General features: G+C 39.3%; 1 protein-coding gene across 17 annotated transcripts in view; it reads left to right on the forward strand.

The window, feature by feature from the left end:
* LOC106504595 (uncharacterized) overlaps nucleotides 1-22,750 on the forward strand; it is a 666,799-nt gene that overhangs the window by 15,133 nt on the left and 628,916 nt on the right. For 10 of the 17 annotated variants that reach the window (XR_014812189.1, XR_014812191.1, XR_014812200.1 and 7 more), the window contains exon 2: nucleotides 19,865-19,938. The exons of the other annotated variants lie outside the window; for them this stretch is intronic. The gene's annotated coding sequence lies outside the window, so the exon portion shown is untranslated. The remainder of the gene's footprint in view (nucleotides 1-19,864; nucleotides 19,939-22,750) is intronic. 17 annotated transcript variants of the gene reach the window in all.

Here is a 22,750-nt window from a genome sequence, read left to right on the forward strand (position 1 = left end):
AGATAATTTTAGGCAGTATCCTTATTCACCATAGGTGTACAGAAAACTGAATATAAGCTTTCCTTTTTCTGGGTCCTCGCCTTATGTGCGGAGTCTCTGTTTCAACCACCTGTGTTCTAGTTCCTGCAGGACCCTTCTCCTGTTTGCTTCATGTTGCTTACAAATGCCCAGGTTTTAGAATGTTTTCCGTTTTTGAGAGCTAGATTAATTACATTGTAGGATGGAAAAGAATTTGACAAGAAGGGACCCCAGAGCTTGATAGCCATGAGAGAGAAGCTGTGAGGTCTACCAGGCCCAGTTCATCCCTTGCCAGCCCCTGGAGCTGCATGAGAGGTGAGCCAGGGTGAATTTCTCTGGCTGCTGCCTGCTTTGGACCAACTACCAAATGTAGGGGCTCAACCTGTAGTGAAAGGGTCATCTATGCCCTGAGATTCTGCCTTAGCCTTGTCTGACCCATCATGTGGAAATGCCCTCTCTCCCATCCAGGTCCCTGGAAACTTCCTTTAGATTACCATGCAGGGTGTTTGGACACTTTATAGTGTTAGTGGTCTGAAGTCTTTGTGTCTGTCCAAAGGGAGACTATTTATAATATATTTGCAATTTTCCCTTGAGCCAGGAAAGTGATGGAATACCACTCATGGTAGTAAGTTCTTATGGGGTGAATATTAGGTGGGTATGAGAAGCAAAAATATCAGACCTGGGTCTTTAAAGATGATGTTGATCATGCTTTGTGAAGATACAACCTGGGCCTCCATAAGTTGAGTAAAACAGATCTGAATTACCATTCAAGAGTCAGAAGAGAGGAGTCTGAATCCTGATCTGACACTTAGAAGGCATGAGATATTCAGCAATTCACTAACCTTTCTGAGATTAATTTCTTTCTTCACTAAATGTGGCTAATCATTTAAAAAATTATACTTGTAAAATCACTTTGGAAACTGGAAAGAACCATATAAATGTGAGTTTTTAGTAATTCTATAAAATTAGGATAAGAATAATTTCTGTGCTTAAGGGTTGTTGTGAAGGTTAAATAAGACAATAAGAAATACTTTCAAAATTGCTTGTATATGGAAGTTTTATTTAATGCATTTATGGATTTAATTAATTTGTGCTCTGAGGACGTCCCTGGTGGCTCAGTAGGTTAAGGATCCAGTGTTGTTACTGCTGTGGCTCAGGCTGCAGCTGTGGCGCGGGTTCGAGCCCTGACCCGGGAACATTTACATGCCTTGGATGCAGCCAAAAAAAAAAAAAAATTGTGCTTTAAGTAGTTTTTGGCTTAACTTCCTCTTTCTTGTCCTTTATCCTCCACTACCCCCATCCTTTCAGTACTAGAATTTAATAATATTTTGCCTGCTCCATATGGCTAATAAAGAGACTCTGTTTTGCTCATGTAAATATAGTCACAGGAGATGAATCCTTTTTCTCAGTGACTGAGTCTTATCTAAGTAGGAATTAACACATCTTCATGGATATTTCCTCCAGGTATTATTATATTCATGCCCAAAAGCTATCCCCTAGGTGGTGGTTTGTTTAACTATCATCACCATATTCCACTGAAATGCACAGTGAATGTTCCTAATGCAACTCTCTACTCAACTTGTGGTAAAATTATATCAAGCACCTCTTTAGGCCAGAATAAACCCACTACTTTGTTTATATTTTAAGTGGCAGAGGCTCCTGGAATTTGCTTTCATCCTTCTGGACAAAATAGTCCTTGGAGAAAATAGTCACATCCACCATAACATGATGAATAAATAATGATCAAACCACTAAGGGACAGCATAATTACTCATCATATTGATACTGTTTAGTTGCTTGTAAGCATTTTGTTAAAAAAAAATGTACCTACATACCATAATACAAAGTAGTAAATTTTATTTTTTTCAGAAAAGTTATGTAGCTAGTTAAATCTTTTTTTTTTTTTTTTTTTTTTTTTTGTCTTTTTGGCATTTCTTGGGCCGCTCCTGCGGCATATGGAGGTTCCCAGGCTAGGGGTCTAATTGGAGCTTCAGCCACCAGCCTATGCCAGGGCCACAGCAACACAGGATCCAAGCTGCGTCTCCAACTTATACCACAGCTCACGGCAACGCTGGATCGTTAACCCACTGAGCAAGGGCAGGGATCGAACCCGCAACCTCATGGTTCCTAGTCGGATTCGTTAACCACTGCGCCACGACGGGAACTCTAATAGCTAGTTAAATCTTAACTGCAGACTTAATAACTTTTTAGACAAAAAAAAAAAAAAAATCCCCTAATTTAAAATAATTTGGATATTCTCTTTGGCTCCACATCAATCATTTTATTTTTACATGGTTATCATCAGTATATGCAGAATCTCAAATGCTCTTTTTTCATTCGTGTGTATTTTCATGAAGTATGTTCTACACCCCTTTTTTGGGGGGGTGTTGTTTGATATTGTTTTATCTCATAATTTGTTTAATCATCTCCCTATATATACATATATATTCTTTTTTTCACGTTATTCTCCAACATATTCCATGATAAGTAACTAGATATAGTTCCCTATGCTATACAGCAGTCAAAGTCTTTAAATAAGTGGTTCTCCCCATTTGATGAACATCAAAATTACCTTGAGTGATTTTTAAAATAAAGAGGTTATTTTGTCTCATACCAGACTTACTGAATAGAATCCGTGAGGATGTCTGCTTGTGAATTTTGACAAAGTTCTTCAGCTGATTTTGAGGAAGAAAGACATCTATGTTGACTCTATCCAGCAGATATATACTGTGTGGATACAGCTAAAATCAGCTCCGTAACAGCCATTATCTTCTCTAGCTCATGTTTACACACAAACACACACAGACACACACACACTTTTTCTTTCTCATTTAATTTTTGTGTACTTCCAACTGCAGTGGGCATAGCTCCAGCATGAGGTCATGATTGTTTTATCAAGTTCTGTCAGCTTCATGGGTTTATATATCTCATATCATCTCAACTAGAGAATAAGCCAAATAATTGAGAACAAAATTTCTATTTCCTCTATATCCCTAGAGTACTTTGCACAGGGCTGAGTGCATAGTATGGTGTATGGTAATATTATCTTCTCCATTCCTGACCCTTTAAATAAAGCCAACTCCTCATACTCTGAAGCAGATGGTAGAATACATCCCCAGTCTCAGGTGTTTACCCAGGCTCAACCTGACTTGTTCATTCAACTCTTTCTCTAGTTGACTGAGCTCAGCTCCCATGATTTGTTTTATTGGTTTCAGGGTTCTTAGAGATTTATTCATTCATCCAAACCTTGACTGAGTCCCCATGTGTCTATGTCAGATACTGAGGACATAATAAAGGCTATGCTATCCCATATATCCTGTCTATCTGGATATCCTACATACCAAAAAGGATCTTGTCATGTATTGGTGCCTCTGGTTAAAAGTTCCTTCTTCAGAGAAAGAAGTCAGGCAGCCATCCCTGGTCCTGTATTAGGGTAGGAGGATACACTGGCCTAGCTGCCATGCTTTAGCTCAGATTAAAATGCTTGAAAAATTTCAAACCTGCAGTCAACATAGTACTAAATGGTAAAAAGCTGAAAGCCTGCTTGCTAAATCCTGGAACAAGACAAGATGTGTACTCTCACCACTTCTATTAAACATAGTATTGGAAGTCCTGGTGATAGCACTTAGAGAAGAAAAAGAAATAAAAATTATTCAAATTGGAAGAGAAGAGATAAATTGTGATTATATGCAGATGACATGATACTCTTATATAGAAAGCCCTAAAGACTCCACATAAAAACTATTAGAACTGAAAAATGAATTCAGAAAAGTAACAAGATACAAGATTAATATACAGAAGTCTCTTGCATTTCTTTACGCTGACAATGAAATAGCAGAAAGAGAAAGTAAGCAAAACAATTCCACTTAAAATTGCATCAAAAGGAATAAAATACCTAGGAATAAACCTAAGCAAGGAGTTAAGAGACTTATACGCTGAGAACTATAAAACACTGATAAGGGAAATTGAAGATGATTCAGGAAATGGAAAGATATCCCACGTTCTTGGATTGGAAGAATTAATATAGTTAAAATAGTCAAACTACCAAAGAAATCCACACATGTAATGTGATCCCTAACAAACTACCCAAATAAAACCAAAATTTATATAGAATTATAAAAGACATAGAATCACAAAAGCAATTCTGAGAAAAAGAACAAAGCTGGAGGCATAGCCCTTCAGGCTTTAGACAATATTGTAGAGCTACAGTAATCAGAACAGTGTGGTATCAGGACAAAAACAGACATGTTGATCAATGTAATAGAATAGAAAGCCCAGAATTAAACCCACACACCTGTGGTCAATTAATCATCAACAAAGGTGGCAAGAATATACAGTGGAGAAGAGACAGTCTCTTCAGCAAGTAGTATTGGGGAAGCTGGATAGCTACATGTAAATCAATGAAGTTAGAACACTCCACACCATAAACAAAAGTAAACTAAAAAATGACTTAAAGATTTAAATATAGCACATGACACCATAAAACTCCTAGAAAAGAACATAGGCAAAATATTCTCTGACATAAATCACAGCAATGTTTTCTTAGGTCAGTCTCTAAAGGCAAAAGAAATAAAAGCAAAAATAAGTAAATTGGATCTAATCAAACATAAACTTTTTCACCATAAAGAAAACCATGAACAAAATGAAAAGACAACCTAAGGATTGGGAGAAAATATTCACAAACTATGTGACCAACAAGTGCTGAATTTCCAAAATGTACAACAGCTCATCCAATATAATATCAAAACAAACAAACAAACAAACCCACAAGCAAACAACCAAGTCAAAAAATGGGCAGAAGACCTAAATAGGCATTTCTCCAACAAAGACAAACAGATGGCCAACAGGCACATGAAGAGATACTCAACATCACTAATTGTTAGAGGAATGCAGATCAAAACTACAGTGAGGTACCTGCCACCTCATAGGTCAGAGTGGCCATCATCAAAAAGTCTACAATAATAAATATTGGAGAGAGTGTGGAGAAAAATTAACCCTCCTATTCTGTTGGTGGGAATGTAAATTGGTGCAGCCACTATGGAAAACATTATAGACTTTCCTTAAATAAAATAAAAATAAAGCAACTATATGATCCAACTATTGCACTCCTGGGCATATATCCAGAGAAAACTCTAATTCGAGAAGATAAACGCACCCTAATTTTCATATGAGTATTGTTTACAATAGTAAAGACATGGAAGCAACCTAAATGCCCGTTGACAGATGAATGAATAAAGGTGTCTTATGTGTATACAATGGAATACTAAGCCATAAAAAAGAATGAAAAAATGTTATTTTCAGCAACATGGATGGACCTAGAGATTATCATACTAAGTGAAGTAAGTCAGAGAAGGATGAATATTATATGATATCACTTATGTGTGGAATATAAAAAAAATGATACAAGTGAATATATTTACAAAATCAGAGACATACTCACAGATATGGAAAACAAACTTATGGTTACCAAAGTGGAGGAGAGGGAGAGGGATAAATTATGAGTATGGGATTTATAGGTACATACCACCATATATAAAATGGATAGACAACAAAAATTTTCTTTATAACACAGCAAACTGTGTTTGGTATCTTGTGATAACCTATAATAGAAAAAAATCATAAAAAGTATGATCCATATATAGTATATATACAAATCACTTTGCTCTGCACCTAAGACTAGCACAATAGTGTAGATCAATATATAATATATTATACTTCAATAGTAAAATTACTGGAATTTTAAAAATATAGCTAGATTTTGTGTGTGGCATATATTGATTTATGTATTAATCATACTTCTCTAACTAGTCTGTAAGCTTCTTGAGGGGAAAAAATGTTATTTGTATCCACAGGAATGTACTCAAGAAAAATATAATGTGTTGATCTATCGATTTTTGTAATGAAGAGATGACCTGGCTATGAGACTTAGCTCACATTCCTAAATTATTTGACATGTCTTTTACTGCTTTGTATATTTCACTTCCCTCTCCACTTAATTTTCAGGACTCATCAGTTGGACCCCTCTCTTTCAACATCTTCTGATCTTTTGGCCCCTTGACTCAATCAGCAGACATGCAGTCCTGGATCCAATCAACCACTGCTTCTTCTTCTGTAGCACCCTGGTGGCTTAGCCCTTTGGAGAGAAAGAAATTGCACAGTGGTAGAGACAAGACCCTAACAAGCTCCTCATCTCTGTATTCAGCTGGGCTTTCACTCTGTTTGGCACACACTTCTCTCATGTATCTTTCGTCAGTGCCTCCTTCTATTCCCAGGGAAGCTCTTGCAACTCTATAGAGTTCTTTCCTGAGGGCTTCTTCCTCACCACCTCCTCCTTCTCTCTGATGATAAACTGCACAGAGGCTATCTGCATTTAGTCCTCACCTCCCTGCCTTCTTTTTTGCTAGCTACTCTCATCCTCAATTTTTCCCTCTTAAATGAAAGAAAGTGACTCTTGGCTTCTTCCCTTTCCTCCCAAGGCCGTCCCTCTCTCGATGCCCTTGACCTACCAGTGCCTCTTGCCTTTTCAGGCTCTTGCTCCATCAAGTAATTGGGTTTTTCTTGACTCATTAATCTCTTTCTCTCTACAGCATAAAATAAGGTACAGATATCTTTCACCATAAAAACTCTGTTTTTCTCTCTTGCCATAGGAGGATAGATTGGACATTTTGACTAAGGTAACCTGATAAATGTACAATACTATAGTCAACTGTGAGACAGATCTAGAACTGGTTAGGTGACTGACATTCAACAAAGGTAAAAAGATGGTAAGACCTACCATGGAGCTCATGGGAGTACAAGTGCCAAGTCAAACGGAGCCAACTATATGGAGGAGACCTGACTGCAGCCCTCCGTCTGGAGCCTGGACCCTACGAGTTCAGCTTGGCTTAGTCAATTGGCAGCTGGTCTGAAGACCTGTGAATGAGAAATAAAGCTCAATAGTTGGGGGAGGTTTGTTATGTGGCATTATCTCAGTGATAGCTGACTAACATGAACTGGCACTTAGAAAGTAGAAAAACATGAGGCAAGAGGGTGGCTCCTCTTCCTTCCGTGTCCAGAAGGTCCTATTTCTTCCACCCTTCTGGTTGTCAGGGGAAGGAATTAATCCACCACAATAATGATTATCTTAATGCAGATCTTTCTGATTTGCTTTCTTCACCTTCATCTTTTTTCCTTTCTTCTTCCATCCTTTTCTTCTTTTATCTTCTTTTACTCCTGAACTCTTACCTTTTATTGAGTCCTAGGAATCCTAGACAAATGGTTTAAGTGGGGACTAGTAATAGATACTTGATCCACATGCAAGAGGCCCTGTAATAAAGTTGCATATAGAAGGTGATTTTATATAGAAGGTAGAAAAGAAAAGGGAGAGGTTATCTCGGTATCATTGCTGACAGTCACTGAACCCAGGGCCTGCAGCCCGGCCCTGTGTGGGGAGCAGAGTTGAACAAGGACACAGTCCCTGGCCTCGCTCCCTTCCTCCCGGCTTCCTGGGCTCTAGGTCTTCACTTTGTGATCGCACCTCACCCTCTGTGCTCTGGGTACTTCACACACTTTATTCCCTTCTGGAAATCTCTGCCTCCTCACCTAGACACCAGCTTTGGACCTTTGCCCAAGGAATGGCTTCTCTACATCCAGGGCTAGGCTGGATTCCTCTCCTAGAGCAGTCACAGCACTTGATATGTCTCCTACTGTGATATGTGTGATATCTGAATTACTAGGTAACTGTCTGTTTTCCTTACTAGCTAACTAGTCCAAATCAAATTTGGTTTGGTTTATTGCCTTTTCTCTAGTAAATGGCTTACTATAGGATACATAGAAGGGACTCAGTAAATATTAAGTGAATTGGATGGAATAGAATCCCTAAAAGTCTGAAATGTGAGACAACAGGCATGGGACAGAAGGAAGATTTGCAGAAAGTACATAAATGATCAATTAGTTTACTTCCTAGGCCCTCAAAACTCAAATTACTATGCAAATACCCAGTTCTACCCAAACTGACCCTTGAAGTTGGCAAACAAGAAAAAGAAATCAGGAGTTCCTCTCGTGGCTCAGTGGTTAATGAAGCCGACTAGTATCCATGAGAATGCGGGTTTGATCTCTGGCCTTGCTCAGTGGGTTAAGGATCCCGCATTGCCGTGTGCTGTGGTGTAGGTCACAGACGTGGCTCTATCCAGCATTGCTGTGGCTGTGGTGTAGGCCGGCAGCTACAGCTCCGATTTGACCCCTAGCCTGGGAACCTCCATATGCCGCATATGCGGCCCTAAAAAGACTAAATAAATAAATAATAAATAAATAAATAAATAAAATAACAACAAAAAAGGAAAAAAGAGAAATCCAGTTTGGGTCTCCAAGGAGCTTGGCAACACCTCAAACCGCTAGAAAATTCCGCTCTGGAGCAGCTGGCCTCACTTGTGGCTCCTGACACAGGCTTTGCTTGGTGATAACATTTCCCAGAATCGATTTGTTTATCTGCTGTGTGTGCAGCTTGAGGGCCTTGTCTTATTCACAGAAATAGAATCCCCCCCTCCTCCCCGCCCCATATCCCGCCACTGCCCAAGTGGTGCAGCATAGCCTCTGAGTCCCCCTTGTCCTGGCAGGAGAGGCCATGGGCTCTTTCAGCTTGGTCTGTGGCCTGGAGGCACAGAATTGCAGCTTGGCCCCTGCTGCTCAGACACTGACTTTTGTCTTAGTGTTTAGAGGCTACGGCTTGTTCTCTGTTTCCCTTATCGTGAAATCACTCAGTTCCTTCTCTTTGTTTGCTGCAGATAATAAAAATAAGAAATTTTTTCTCTCTCCGTAGTGTCTGTGTGACAATTGGAAATGATTGTTTAGAAGGAAAAGGACTGTTTTATACACACAAATCATCTCCACATTTCCAACGAGTTTTCAGTCATCATGGTCACGTGGCTACATGGAATCATGCATAAAGATGACAAGATTTTCCTAAAACCAACTTCCCATCACTGGCTGAAGAGCAGTACCTTTATTAAAATGCCTGGGCTTGGCAAATGGCTAAGAATAGTTTTTACATTTTTAAGCGGTTTCCAAAAAAGTCAAAAGAAGAATAATATTTCTGGAAAGAGAAAATTAGATGACATTGACATTTCAATGTCCATTAATAGAATTTGATTGGAACACAGCCATGCCTGTTTGTTAAGGGTTTGTTTGGAGCTGCTTTAAGAGCAGAGATGATTAGCTGGGACAGAGACCAGGCATGGCTGGCAAAACCTAAAATAAGTACTGTCTTGCTGTTTGCATAAAAAGTTTGCTGAGCCCTGCATGGAAGGGATATACATTTGTTAATTGTTCTATCCTAAAATTAACAGAGACTTGCTCAAGGACCTTTTTTGGTTCCCAGTAGACTGAACAGAATCCCCCTTTGAGGAAAGCTGTGTGCCTGCAGACGGCTGTGTTTGCTCTTCCTCTGCCCTTCTCCACCCTCCTTTATGGTAAAGGGTGTGTCTGACAATCATAAGCCAGAGAACAGAACTGCTTCAGCAAGGGCCACATCACGATTTAGTAGAGAAGGTAGAACTAGTGCTCTGAGTGGCTGCCTGCCTGTCTAGTGAGGTCTTCTTTCTTTAAAAGGGTCCTGAGTGCTCAAGAAAAAAACCTCAGGAGTTTTGTTTGTTTTGTTTTCTTCTTTGAAAGGACTCATGCTCCTGGGAAGAATTATTAAGCAAAGACTCTTGCCTGGATTATCTTAGTGCACCTTCGATAGGTTTCACTGCCCTCCGCTGGTCTCCTGCACCTTGTTATTTCCTGTTACAGTGCACCTTGTGCAGAAGTAAGATTATTGGCTTCTTCACATCTTCTAGACAGTGAGTTCCTTGAAGGCAGTTTTTTTTTTTTTTTTAAATCACTGTATTTTGAGCATCTGGAAGGGCAAGGTACATGGTAGATGCACGCAAGATGTCCAACAAATCAACAAACTCCATGCTTCTCACACAAATTTACAGGTCTGGGGTGTCTATGGCAGTGTGACAGGAGGTCCCTGCTTCCACAGATTATGCATAGCCCATCTTTCTGGATGTTAAGACCTTATAATAAAAATCATGAGTTTTATATTTAAACAAGCATGGCTAGATTACAGAGTGAAGGGAGTATTTAAATATTTAAAGGTGGAATACAGGCTGCAAAGAACTTGACCTGCTTGTGGTGGCCGTTTGGAGGGTCCACCTCAGGTCCCTGGTGTGAGGAGGAGGGTAGCAGGTATGAATTCATTCTTTCTTACAGTTAGAGGTCTTTAGCTAGAATTGTTGGAGAAGGACTAACGTATTGTATTTCCACAAGTCCTGAACTTGGCATTATTAATAGTGGGGTTTGGGGCAGTCAAATCAGAGCTTCTGGTTTGTGGAGGAGGCAGGAAGGTAGAACAGAGAAGCCCTTGATAGGACACAGCCAACTTGGTCACTACTCACAGATGCATCATACGCTTTGTCTGGGATCCTCAGACATCTATGTGGATCTTTAGCCTAAGAGGTCCTTTGTGAATCTGCTAACATGTAAACTCTAAGAAACTGCACTGTTAGCTTGGTTGTAAAAGAATGATGCCTTAATATAATGTTTATTGTAAACTTTGCTGCCAGATGGGGGGAGCCTAATCTCAACTAATTTAGTGTTATTCCCTGGGCATGACTAAGGCCTTAGTAATATGGGGACAGGTAAAAATCAAGTTAATGTCTAGTGGGGCATATGGTCTGAATTGTATATATACACCACATCTTCCTGATCCAATCATCTATCAGTGGACATTTGGGTTGATTCCATGTCTTGGCTGTTGTGAATAGTGCTGCAGTGAACATGTGGGTGCATGTGTCTTTTTCAAGGAAAATTTTGTCTGGATATATGCCCAAGAGTGGGATTGCTGGGTCATATGGTAGTTCTATGTATAGTTTTCTCGGGTATCTCCATATTGATCTCCATAGTGGTTGTACCAACTTATATTCCCACCAACAGTGCAGGAGGGTTCCCTTTTCCCCACACCCCTTCCAGCATTTGTTATTTGTGGACTTATTAATGATGGCCATTCTGACTGGTGTGAAGTGGTGTATGGTGGTAGTTTTGATTTGCATTTCTCTAATAATCAGGGATGTTGAGCATTTTTTCATGTGCTTGTGGGCCATCTGTATATCTTCCTTGGAGAAATGTCTAGTCAGGTCTTTTGCCCATTTTTTCAATTGGGTTGTTGGCTTTTTTGCTGTTGAGTTGTATAAGTTGCTTATATATTCTAGAGATTAAGCCCTTGTCGGTTGCATCATTTGAAACTATTTTATCCCATTCTGTAAGTTGTTTTTTGTTTTCTTTTTGGTTTCCTTTGCTGTGCAAAAGCTTTTCATTTTGATTAGGTCCCATTGGTTTATTTTTGCTTTTATTTCTGTGGCTCTGGGAGACTGTCCTGAGAAAACATTTGTAAGGTTGATGTCAGAGAATGTTTTGCCTATGTTCTCTTCCACGAGTTTGATGGTGTCCTGTCGTATATTTAAGTCTTTCAGCCATTTGGAGTTTATTTTGGTGCATGGTGTGAGGGTGTGTTCTAGTTTCATAGATTTGCGTGCAGCTGTCTAGGTTTCCCAGCAAAGACTGAAAAGACTGTCTTTTTCCCATTTGATGTTCCTGCCTCCTTTGTCAAAGATTAATTGACCATAGGTGTCTGGGTTTATTTCTGGGGTCTCTGATCTGTTCCATTGGTCTGTATGTCTGTTTTGGTACTAGTACCACACTGCCTTGATGACTGTGGCTTTGCGATATTGCCTGAAGTCTGGGAGAGTTACACCTCCTGCTTGATTTTTGTGCCTCAGGATTACTTTGGCAATTCTTGGTCTTTTGTTGTTCCATATAAATTTTTGAATTGTTTGTTCTAGTTCTGTGAAAAATGTAATGGGTAATTTGATAGGGATTGCTCCTCTCCAGAGGCATTGGGCCACTAGAGTCTGGATAGAGCTGGCTACCGTGTCCTCCTACCTCCCTGTTAGTCTTGGGGGCATTAGGGATCATGCAGTATACACCAGGATTTGCATACAATTCCATCATATCTATGGGTCTCAGGTTAATAACCCCTTCCCGAGGCTTAGTCTGAAAAAGGAGTTCTGCTATTTTCAGAGTGAATGGAAGTGAGAAAGATCGGATGAGATGAACCAGCAAGTTCTCTCCTGTTGTCTGAATTCCTAGCAAGGGAAAGGAGGCGAGAGGAGAGGTGGGTACCAGTGTGTAGAACATCACTGGCAGCAGGTGGCAGCTAACATCCAAACATAGTCACATGCCTACTGAACTGTGTAATCCTATAGCTCTTTTGGCAGTGCTTACAGGCACAATCTCTCTGAGTGCTATTGATTTCTTGGGGAAAAGAGAGCAAAAACAAGTGTTGTACTTGGTGTCGTGTGTTTTCTGGGGGAAGTAAATAGATTAGCCAAGTTGGACAGACAAGATCATGGCCAAGAGAGAGGAGGCTCCCTGAAACTGCCTTCCCTGAAATGGGATCTCTTAAAATGATCCACAGGGAAAATAAAATGATTGGGCAGTGCAGGGATTTGTCCTGTATTCAGATGGAATGTCACGTTTTGTTTCCGTCTCAGCTTCAGGTCTTGAGACTCAACCCCCTCTGCTTTCCATTAGATTGCTGTTTGATATCAGCAGCTTTGCTTGCTTGTGTCTTGATCATTCCTATCCCCCAAGCTGCCAGAGCTGATTGTCATTTTGTTTCCGGTTATTGCTCTAAAACATCACTGTCCAATAAAACATTTTGCGATGGTGTAAACATTTGAACAGTCCTCTCTTGTTAACTACAGTAGCCATTGGCCTCATGGGGCTTTTGAGCACTTGAAATATGACTAGTATGACTTCAGAACTGGATTTTTAATTTCAATTAATTTTTGTTAACTTAAATTGAAGTAGCCACATGTAGCTGTTTGCTATCATCTTGGGCAATGCAGTTTTAGACTTTTGTAATACTGCTCATGTGAATTAGTGGCATCTACACACACCACCTGGCATTGGGAGATTGTTAGAAATATAATATCTTGGGCATCACCCCAGATATACTGAACTAGAATCTAAATTTTAACAATATCTCCAGGCATTGAAGTGCACATTGAAGTTTGAGAAGCAGTGCTCGAAATGACTAAGTCTCAGGAAAAGACCTGGTATCAATTGGGGTAAACTGGGTTGTGCTGCAGTAACAATCTGAAAACCCATAGCTTAAAATAAACTAATGTTTCTTGTCTGTTGCGGGCTAGAGGGGGCTCCATTTTACATCGTTCTCATTCCAGGTCCCAGGCTAATGAGCCGGTACTCTCTGGATCACTTTTCATTGATCTGGCTGAAGGAAAAACAGAACGCAGTGAAGTCTGTCATGCCTACTTGGATTTCATTGGCCAAAGCAAATCACGTGACCACACCTAACTCTAAGGGAGCAAAGGGCAGTCCTGTCATAAGCCCCAAAGAAGGAGAAACAGAATATTTGGTGAACAGCCCTAGTGACTGCCACACACAACAAGCATAATTAGATATTTTTTCTTTTGTTTTCTTTTAAAGCCTGTTTTAAACATCATCATTGCAAGCCTGGACTTGCAATAGCTTTCTAATTGGTCTCTCTGCTGTCCTTCCTTCCTTTATATCACTACCACTTTAATTCTCCAAAGGCAGAGCTCTGAGTATGTCATTTCTCTGCTTAAAACTCTTCACTGACACCTCATTGGTACCCAGTTAAGTAAACTTCCATTAGCATGATGTAGTGGAAAGAATGCTACTAATTTATCTGTGTGACCTTGGATAGCATTGCTTAAACTCTCTGAAGCTCAGTTTTCTCATCTTGTAACTTGGAGTTAAAAATACCTGCCTTCAAGAAGTACTATGAATCTTAGATTTAATAATGTGCAAAAGGGCCCTACCCATTAAACATTTAGTAAATAATAGCATAATCATTATCATGAGCACTATGGATTGCTATGTCATAGTATTTACCCAAAATATATAGAGATAACCTATTGCAAGTCTCTTTCTTCTAGGAGATTTGAATTCTTTAAGGGTAGGGTCTGTGCCTTTGACTTAACAGCTACTGAATCTAGCATGAGACTCTGCATATAGAAGGCTTGTATTAAATGTTGTTCTAATTGTGCATCATTGGCCAAGCATTTGGAGCTTCCCTAGCAAGGTTGCCTTATGTGTGTATCCAGTGTTATAACCAGGCTGGACCACTTGGCTGCTCCTCAAATGAACCTCACCTCTGAGCCTTTTGCACATACCTGAAAGCAACATTCCATTCTTTGAATGTCCATAGTATTCAGAGAAGACTTCACAAAAGAAGCCCATGATCTGTGTTTTCTCTGAAAAAATGATGACTGGGGGATTCCCCTAGGAAGGCAAGGTTGGAAGCAGGAGACAGGGAGGGCACTCCAGATCCATCAGAGAGGGGTTGGACCTTTTTAGATGTGGCCGAATGTGGGAAATATGCCGAAAGAAGGCAGAAATAAGGCCAGGGAGTTAGGAAGACGCCAGAGGAGATTGGCCTTGCAGACCATGGTAAAGAGTTTGAATTTTATCCTGAGTCAGTGGAGATGACTTCAAGTAGGGAAGTGACATGATCATATTTGTTACCTGGAAGAACTGGAGTTTTTTTGAGGATGAGGGTCCGATGTGAAAATTGGAGTTCCCATTGTGGTGCAGCAGAATTGAATCCGACTAGTAGCCATGAGGATGTGAGTTAGTTTTTTTGCCTCACTCAGTCGGGGATCCCGTGTTGCCGTGAGCTGTGGTGTAGGCTGGCAGCTCCAGCTCCGATTCGTCCCCTAACCTGGAAACGTCCATGTGTCACAGATGCAGCCATTAAAAGCAAAAAAAAAAAAAAAAAAAAAAAAAAAAAGGACATCTAATTCTGTAGAGCCAGTTAGTATTCTCTATTTTCTGATTATGATTTAGTCTTTCCAGTGTTTCTTCTTTACTTGTATAATTTTATTCTGACTACCTACCTATTTCCAGAAGATGTATGTATTTTCAGCCCTTTTCTTAAGCCTGCATTCCAAGTGTCATCCCATAGTGTCATCTATCAATTAGAAATTACATTTGGCTTTTTATTTTAAAAAGTCCCCTCCTTCAATCTTTGCTTCAATCAAATAGAAGCTTAATTCTCTCATATAAAAGAAGTCTGGAGCTAGGTTTTACAGTTTTATCAGGAACTAAGACTTATGCTTGTTTCCCCTGCCACACTTGGCCGGTGACTTGCATTCTTAAGATTATGTGGTGCAGAATGGCTGCTTGAACTCCTGCCATGACATCTCCACTTCTTTTTTTTTTAATTTATTTTTTTTCCCACTGTACAGCAAGGGGATCAAGTTATCCTTACATGTATACTTTTTCCCCCACCCTTTGTTCTGTTGCAATATGAGTATCTAGACATCTCCACTTCTAGCAGTAAGAAGGAGGAAACCAAAAAGAATGAATACTTTTCCTGGGAGTTCCACATAATGTATCAGCTTGTAATCACTGGTAAACACTTAGCCACAGGGCTACAAGGGGGGTGAAAACGTAGACTTTTATTCTAATGGCAATGTGCCCAGCTAAAAATAAATTTTTTTAACTAATAAGGGACTTGTGAAAGTAGGAAACTGGCAGCCTCTAATATAGTATGTTACTCCATCTTTCATTATAATACATCTGTTTTTCTGAAGACAGTACACTTCTATATTTGAGAAGAATTCCATCCTATCAAGTCCTACAGCTGCCTGTTTGTCTTGTTGCATCTAAATGTCAATTTCAACTTGTGTTTTACTTACACTCTGTCCCTTGATGCATGCATATCTGTTCATCCTGCATGTAATAATTCTTGGTCAGTGTCCATCTTTCTTAATCTTAACATTCAGTCCTCTATCACAAGAGAGAGAACAACCAGGAGATACTGTGCAAAGTGAATGCAGACACACCACATGAATTTCAGCAGACATGTCTCAGTTAATACTCATCTAAATGTGGAACACATTATTTTCTTTGCCCAATTTTTTTTTGTTCCAGAGTGACTTGTTTGGATGGTTTGTTGTCATCTTGGCATCCCTATGACCCCTTCTCATATTTTCTCCGTGTCGAGAAATCAGGAACTACTTTTACCCATGTCCTCATCCTTATCTCCAGTTTAGGATTTCCTAATGAAAATAATTTATATAAGATTTACAGGAGTTCCTGCTGTGGCACAGTGGACCAAGAATCCAACTGCAGTGGCTCAGGTTGCTGCAGATTCAGTCCTTGGCCCAGCAGATTGGGTTAAAAGGATCTAGCCTTGCTGCAGTTGTTGTATAGGTCACGGCTGCAGCTTTGATTCCATCCCTGGCCAGGGAACTTCCATATGCTGAGGTACAGCCATTAAAAAAAAAAAAAGATTTGCAAGCAGAAGAGTGGGAGAAACCAGTATTCTCTGGAAGCCATTGCAAGCCCAGAGCAGCTTCCCGGGGAACTTTGTGCCCTTCATACTTTGCTGTCTCAAGCTGTGCTCCAGCTGCTGGCCAAGCTGCCCTTGGGTGGTACTTCCTGGATTTCACTGGCAACTTCCTATGCTGCTGTTCCCCTGGATCTTCCATGTCTCTCTAATTCCCTAATTCTTATATTAAATACTTTATTTATGTATTTATTTATATTTAATTTTTTTGGCCCTGCCCAAGGCATGCAGAAGTTCCTGGGCCAGGGTATGAACCCATGCCACAGCAGTGACAATCCTGGGCCCTTTACCTGCTGAGCCACCAGGGAACTCCTTAAATACTTTATAATAGAGTGGTTTCTCTTTTCCCAAATGAGCCCTGATGGATATATCCCCTCTCCTCTGAGTTGTTTGGTTATAAAAACTTTGAAAGCTCTTTTCTTGAAATACCATTTATATAGTCCAACAGGTATATTAATTTACACTGCAAGTGCCCTTCAAAACTATATGTATGAGAATATTAAAATATATAATAGTTATATCTCATGCAGTTGTGTATTGAAATTTATAATACATTATGTCTTATAAATATATTTCTCTCACCCCCCTGGAAGGTTTGATTTCCCAGAGTCCTAGAGAATACCTATCAGTTTAATAACATTATGGCAAGGCCTCCCACTTTGCTCTGTAAAAAGGCATTAGGAGCCAATGATGAGTTGAGTGGGGAGTAGGAGTAGTGATGGAGTCAAAAAGTATGGGAGGTGCCCAAGTCCAGTTGGACTCCAATCTGAGTTCCCAGCCTTGTGCTCTTGCTTCAGCTATAGAACTGGTGGATGTATGAGTGATCTACCCAAGATTTCATTTGACAGGAAGTATTTCATTGCTTAAAAGTAAAGTTGAAAACTGCTACTTTAAAACCTTAGATTTAAAGTGTGTATTACAAATCTCAGCTCCTTCATGAATTGGTCATGTGACCTTGGGCAAGTCATGAGAACTCTCCATTTCAGCTTCCTTAGGGGTACAATAATACCAATGCCAAAGCACTGCTGAGAAGACAAAACGAAATAATGCCATGAATGCAAAGGGCTACACCTCTCAAGAGTCATGCCCTCAAATGCCTGCAGGGCCTAGGTGGGGGACGTAAATTAATGAAATAGCCTAGCATGAATGGAAGACGTATGTGCCAGTGAAAAGTGGGCATCCTCAACTTTTTGTTAATGTTTGGGAATGTGATCAGATCTTTCAATTTTTGAAAAAAAAAATCTGGAAACGTGGATTTTTGCAGAGGAATCGCTAAAATGTTGTTGCTAATTTAACTTTATTTTATTTATTTATTTTTAATGATCATAACAATCTAGTTTCACAGGATAATTTAACTTTTAAAAGACCAGTCAAAGCACATTTGTTCACTTGTGGCTTTTTTGTCTGATCTTTAAGTTACACAGATACCAATCATTATTATTTTCAGTGAGCCATGGAAGCTGTCGTTCTTTCACCTTTTCTGTGAGCCATGAGCCTGCCCATCTTATTGCTTGTGGTAACATACCATCCCTCTTGACCCAGTCTGGCTGATCATAGTTTCTCATCTAAAGTATGGGTGTTTGATTGAGGCAGAAATAATCAGGTTCTTCCTGGGGATCAATATGTAGATTCCGTGGGAATTAGGCTGTCCTTCCTTACTTGTTTTATGTAACTGATCTGACATAGGCCCAGAGATGCCAATGGCCATAGTCCTTAGTTACTTGATAGGAATCCATCTGCGGGAGAGAATGAGGCCAAAGAACAGAGATAAAAGAGATGAAAAGTCTCAGCAGCCCTGAATCAAGGAGAACTTCATTTTTACAGCTTTTCTTTAATCCTGAGAATTACTAAAAATAATCTTTTTAGCCATAAGGGCCAGTTTTGGTTTACTTATGATAATTTGAATTGACGTTGTTTCAATAGCATCCAACCAAAAATACAATTTACTGCTATTAGTAATAGTGTTAGTAGAGGTAAAATTTCATTATCCATCAATTGCTTTAAAGACAAGGCAAAAGTAAAGTTTTGAATTTTAAAGAACTATCCTTGAACTAAAATTGCTTTCAAAGGGTTTAAGTACTGTAGTAAGAGACTTGGTATTTGGGATAGTGCAAAGAATAAGCACAAAATGAGACTTTGTGTTCTCATAGGCTGTGGTGTGCTGTGCACTGGCCCTTCATATATTCTCTGCAATCTGTCGTCTCTTTATAGAATCTCCCAAGAGAAGTTTCCTAGTAACATTGTGTGAAGAGTTCAATAGATTTTTATTCTTCCAGAGCAGAAACCAAGAGCACAGGCCTAGAAGAGAAGATTCAGGAGGCACTGTCATTATCTATCTGGGATAAGTACTGATTTGATGAGAAAATGAAAAATAATGCCTTAAACAGAGCACTTTCCTAGACATGTGACATGCGTAACTAAATAGGTGTGTTTGCGCTCAATGTAACTTAGTAGCACTTAAAACAGAGCTGTGAGAGGGAGAATTAGAAGATGTAAAAAAATATGTAGGATTCATACATAATATAAAGCAAAATATAATCAAGAATTGAAATGCCCCTCACTTAGTAAAATAGGAGTTTATCTAGGCCTGGAAGTTTAAAGAGTTGATAGTCCGTGGTACAAAAAATTACATATTAACTTTATGACATCCATAAAGATGTAGTGATTTCTAAATGTGTACAGTTAGTTTTATTTTAAAGACTATCGAAGTGAGCAGAGATTTTATAGAGAAAAACTTTTCCAAAGATAGGCAAGCATCCTGCTGGGAGCATAGTTACACAAATGTTCCTCAGAGCTGGCAGAGAGCCCGGCAGTGCTTCTAGGCATCGTTTTAGGTGCCTCAAGCTCTTTCTTCATTCAAGCCCATGTTTTTTTTTTTTTGAAATCTTGAGGCTTCACTGGGGAAGAAATCTTAGATGTCAAAACATAGTTGAAACAGTGAATTCTTTGGGCACTTGGGTTAAAAAAAAAACCTCTCAAGATACTGCTCCCTAATTGGGATTGTTTTTGTGAATGTAGTCACATTAATCCATGTCTTGTTTAATTATGCAATAACATTTACATGCCTAGAGGCAAATTTACCATTTTTGCTCAGACTTTTTCTGAAAATGTGTTGTTACACTTTTAAAAACAGTGCCAAGATACTAACTATAAATCGAATTTTGAGGGGGTTAGAATTCCTGATATTGCTACATGTTAGAATTTGAGGGGGTGGTCCCTGCCAATCTACTCAACCATGATACTAGACTTAATTTTCTACTCAAGTTTCAAATTTTATCTGCTGACTTCACTTCTGAAAAAAGTTCCTTTACTCTTGATCTAAACATTTTAACCTAGCCTTAAATATTATAGCTTCACCATTTGAGACTATGCTTTATGCTGGGCCAGAGTGACCCTCTCAATGCTGATGATAAATTCTTGTTGCAGGTGTGAAGTCAGCTAAGAGGCTAAGTGTGATCTTCACTTCACTGAGCTGCAGTGTGGTCAGGTGGAGGGTTAAGGTATGTTTCAGTTTCCAAGCCTTTCCTTCAGACACTTGACGTTATAGAAGCCTACTGAATAGCATAGGTGTAGATGTAAATTATGCCTAAATATTCCCAGAAGGTTGCTGGAGATGCTATTAATTTTCCCTGATATTAATGAAAATTCCACAAATTTCTATGGTAATAAATTTTGATTTGTCATAACTGTGAAAATTGGAGGATTATTGAATTTGGAAGGAGAAGAATCTTTAACTCATTTAGCTTTCATTCCAAGACACGAATATCTTCCACCATGTCTTTCATGCATTCACTCAGCTGGGAAATACTTATTAAGTGCTATGCTGAGGCAGAGATAGTGCCAGGTTTTGTGAAAGACTCAGAGACAAGTAAAATATGCTCTGTCCTCGGGAGTTATAGTCTCATAGTAATTATGCTACATGTTTATAAATATGCTGGCTGAAGGACAGGGATAGGTGGCTTATTAAAACTAGAGATGGAATGCTAGAGAAGTTTCAGGTTACAGGAGATTAATTTTGGGTGATGGAATAAATATTAGAGGAAGTGGCTTTTCTGCTGAGGCATAAAAAAGTGTAGTTAGGTTTGAACTTGTAGGGACGGGAGAGAAAGAAATTCCAGGTGGAAGGATAATTTGAGAAAAGGAAGGGGTTTTATGAAGGGAGCATGAAGAAGTTAGGAGTAGCTGCAACACAGGACATGATTTAAGCATGGTTAGAGGAATGCAGAAGGAAAAGTAGATTTCTTCCAGGTCATTGAGTCTTTTGAAAGGCAGCCAAAATATGTTGTATGCTACTCTGCCTGAACTGTGGAGGCACTGATGGTTTTCAAGCAAGGAAATGACTTGATTAAACTGAACCGTAGGAATATGACTATGGGGCCTGAATATCAGGTGCATTAGGGGAAAAAAGACTAAACTTAGGGAACTGAGCTGGGGCCCACTACATGATTCAGGGAAGAGGTTATTAGAGCTCTAACTAGAGAAGTAGCTGAAGTAGCCACGAAAAGGGAATGGGGTCAAACCTATGGAATTTCATGACTGACTAGTTGTGAAGGACAAGGGAAAGAAGGAACTGAAAGTTACCTTAGCGGTTTTTATCCAAATATCTGGGAAAGTGGGGATGCTGAGGAGGGAGAACGGATATGGTGGAGGTAATAGTGGGAGTTAAGATGAGTGTGTATAAGAAGTTGGCAGCTTTTCAAGGTGGAAATCTCTAGAAGACAATGGGAAATGCAGCAGTGAAAGTAGGAAGAAGCATTAGCAGTATAAACAGAGACTTGGGAGTAGAAATGACATTTGATGACATGAAATCGCAGGAGGTCATCCAAGGAGAGTATAAAGAGAAACAAAAGAGGAAAATACTTGGAGTTATTTTGGGGAACTTATAAATTAAGGGAATGGGAGTTGAATGAACTAGAGATGAAACTGTTACAGAGGAAGGAAGATAATTAGGGAAAACAGGTGAAGTGAGAGCTTCTTAGACCCAGGGATGTGCTTCATATGAAATGTGCCAAGAAATATCAACAAGGGAAGGCTTGAGAGAAAGCCAGTATATCTGTTAGATAAAGTAGCCAAATGATCACTTAGGAGAACCCTTTTTAGAGAGCATTGTTACCGTAAATCAGCTTATATGTCCTTGCGAAAAGAGTTGAGACATGTGTTCAAGGTAGGCCAGTGAGTTCATGCTGTGTAAATACCTTTTTTTTGTTGTTGTTCTAAGCACATAATAGTAGATGTATAAGAGCAAATGGTTTATTAAAAACTTAGTGGGAGATTCTAAACTGAAGGCCAATAGAAACACACCGTGTTGGTGACAGCTGTAGGTAGCACAGATCTACTGGGCTTTCTCTTTTGAAGTAGGGAGTAGATCTGGAGCTTTGTTTTTGCAGTCGAGCTCCTTGTTAGGTGGGGGAGTACATCTGTGTCCTTGATTAAGGCAGCATAGTTTCTACCACTTGGAATTTTAAAAAAATGCCTCATGAAGTGTAATTGGTGATTGGCTTTAAAAAGCTGTAGCCTGTGGTATGGGGAGGAGTTTGGGAAGTGAAGGCAGGAGCAGAGATGGAGACGGACAAAAACACAGGCTCATGAATAGAAACTAGATTCCAGCTGTCCGCTGGCTTTGCATCTGTATCTGTGCATTCCCATTGTAATGGAGAAGGCCTGGATCTGGACTGGGAAACCAGGCTGACCAGTAGAGATAACTACAAAACTTCTATACAGGAAAGATTTGAGTGTAAAAGGCTAAAATAAGACAGACACGCAAAGATAGCATTTAAAACTTTTAAACAAATAGCCATCTACTCCAAACAAGCTTGTAAACAGAATTTTTAAATGCATGAAAAAAATAATGCTGAAAAGAACAATGAACATAATTTTTAAAAATTAGAACATGAATTCATTCCAGATGAAATTATTTTGGAACCAATCTGACAAAGACTTTGGTATAAATGTGTTTAAGGCATCAAAGCAAAAAGCAAAGACATACCTTCTGTTAAATCTAGAAATATTACATATAAGATGAGCCAAAGAACACAGTATTAAAAAAAACTGTGCTATATGATTCCTGTTTTATAAACTTTAAAAACTGGCAAAACTGTGTGGTTTTAAGAAGTAAGGATAAGTATAGTGTTACTTTGTACGATGTAGAAGAAACAAACAGGCTGCAGAGGACGTTTGAGAGACTTTTGGGGTAGTAATAATATTTGTTGACTAGGTTGTGATAATTTATTAAGCTGTATATACTTATGATTTATACTCTTTTCTGTATGTGAATTAAAATACAAAGAGTTTACTTAAAATTGGAAAATAAAT

Source organism: Sus scrofa, chromosome 8 (assembly GCF_054392235.1).
Source record: "Sus scrofa isolate SSC_HxYL_T2T_F1_AM1 chromosome 8, Sscrofa_HxYL_maternal_Yorkshire_Landrace_v2.0, whole genome shotgun sequence".
NCBI lineage: Eukaryota > Metazoa > Chordata > Mammalia > Artiodactyla > Suidae > Sus > Sus scrofa.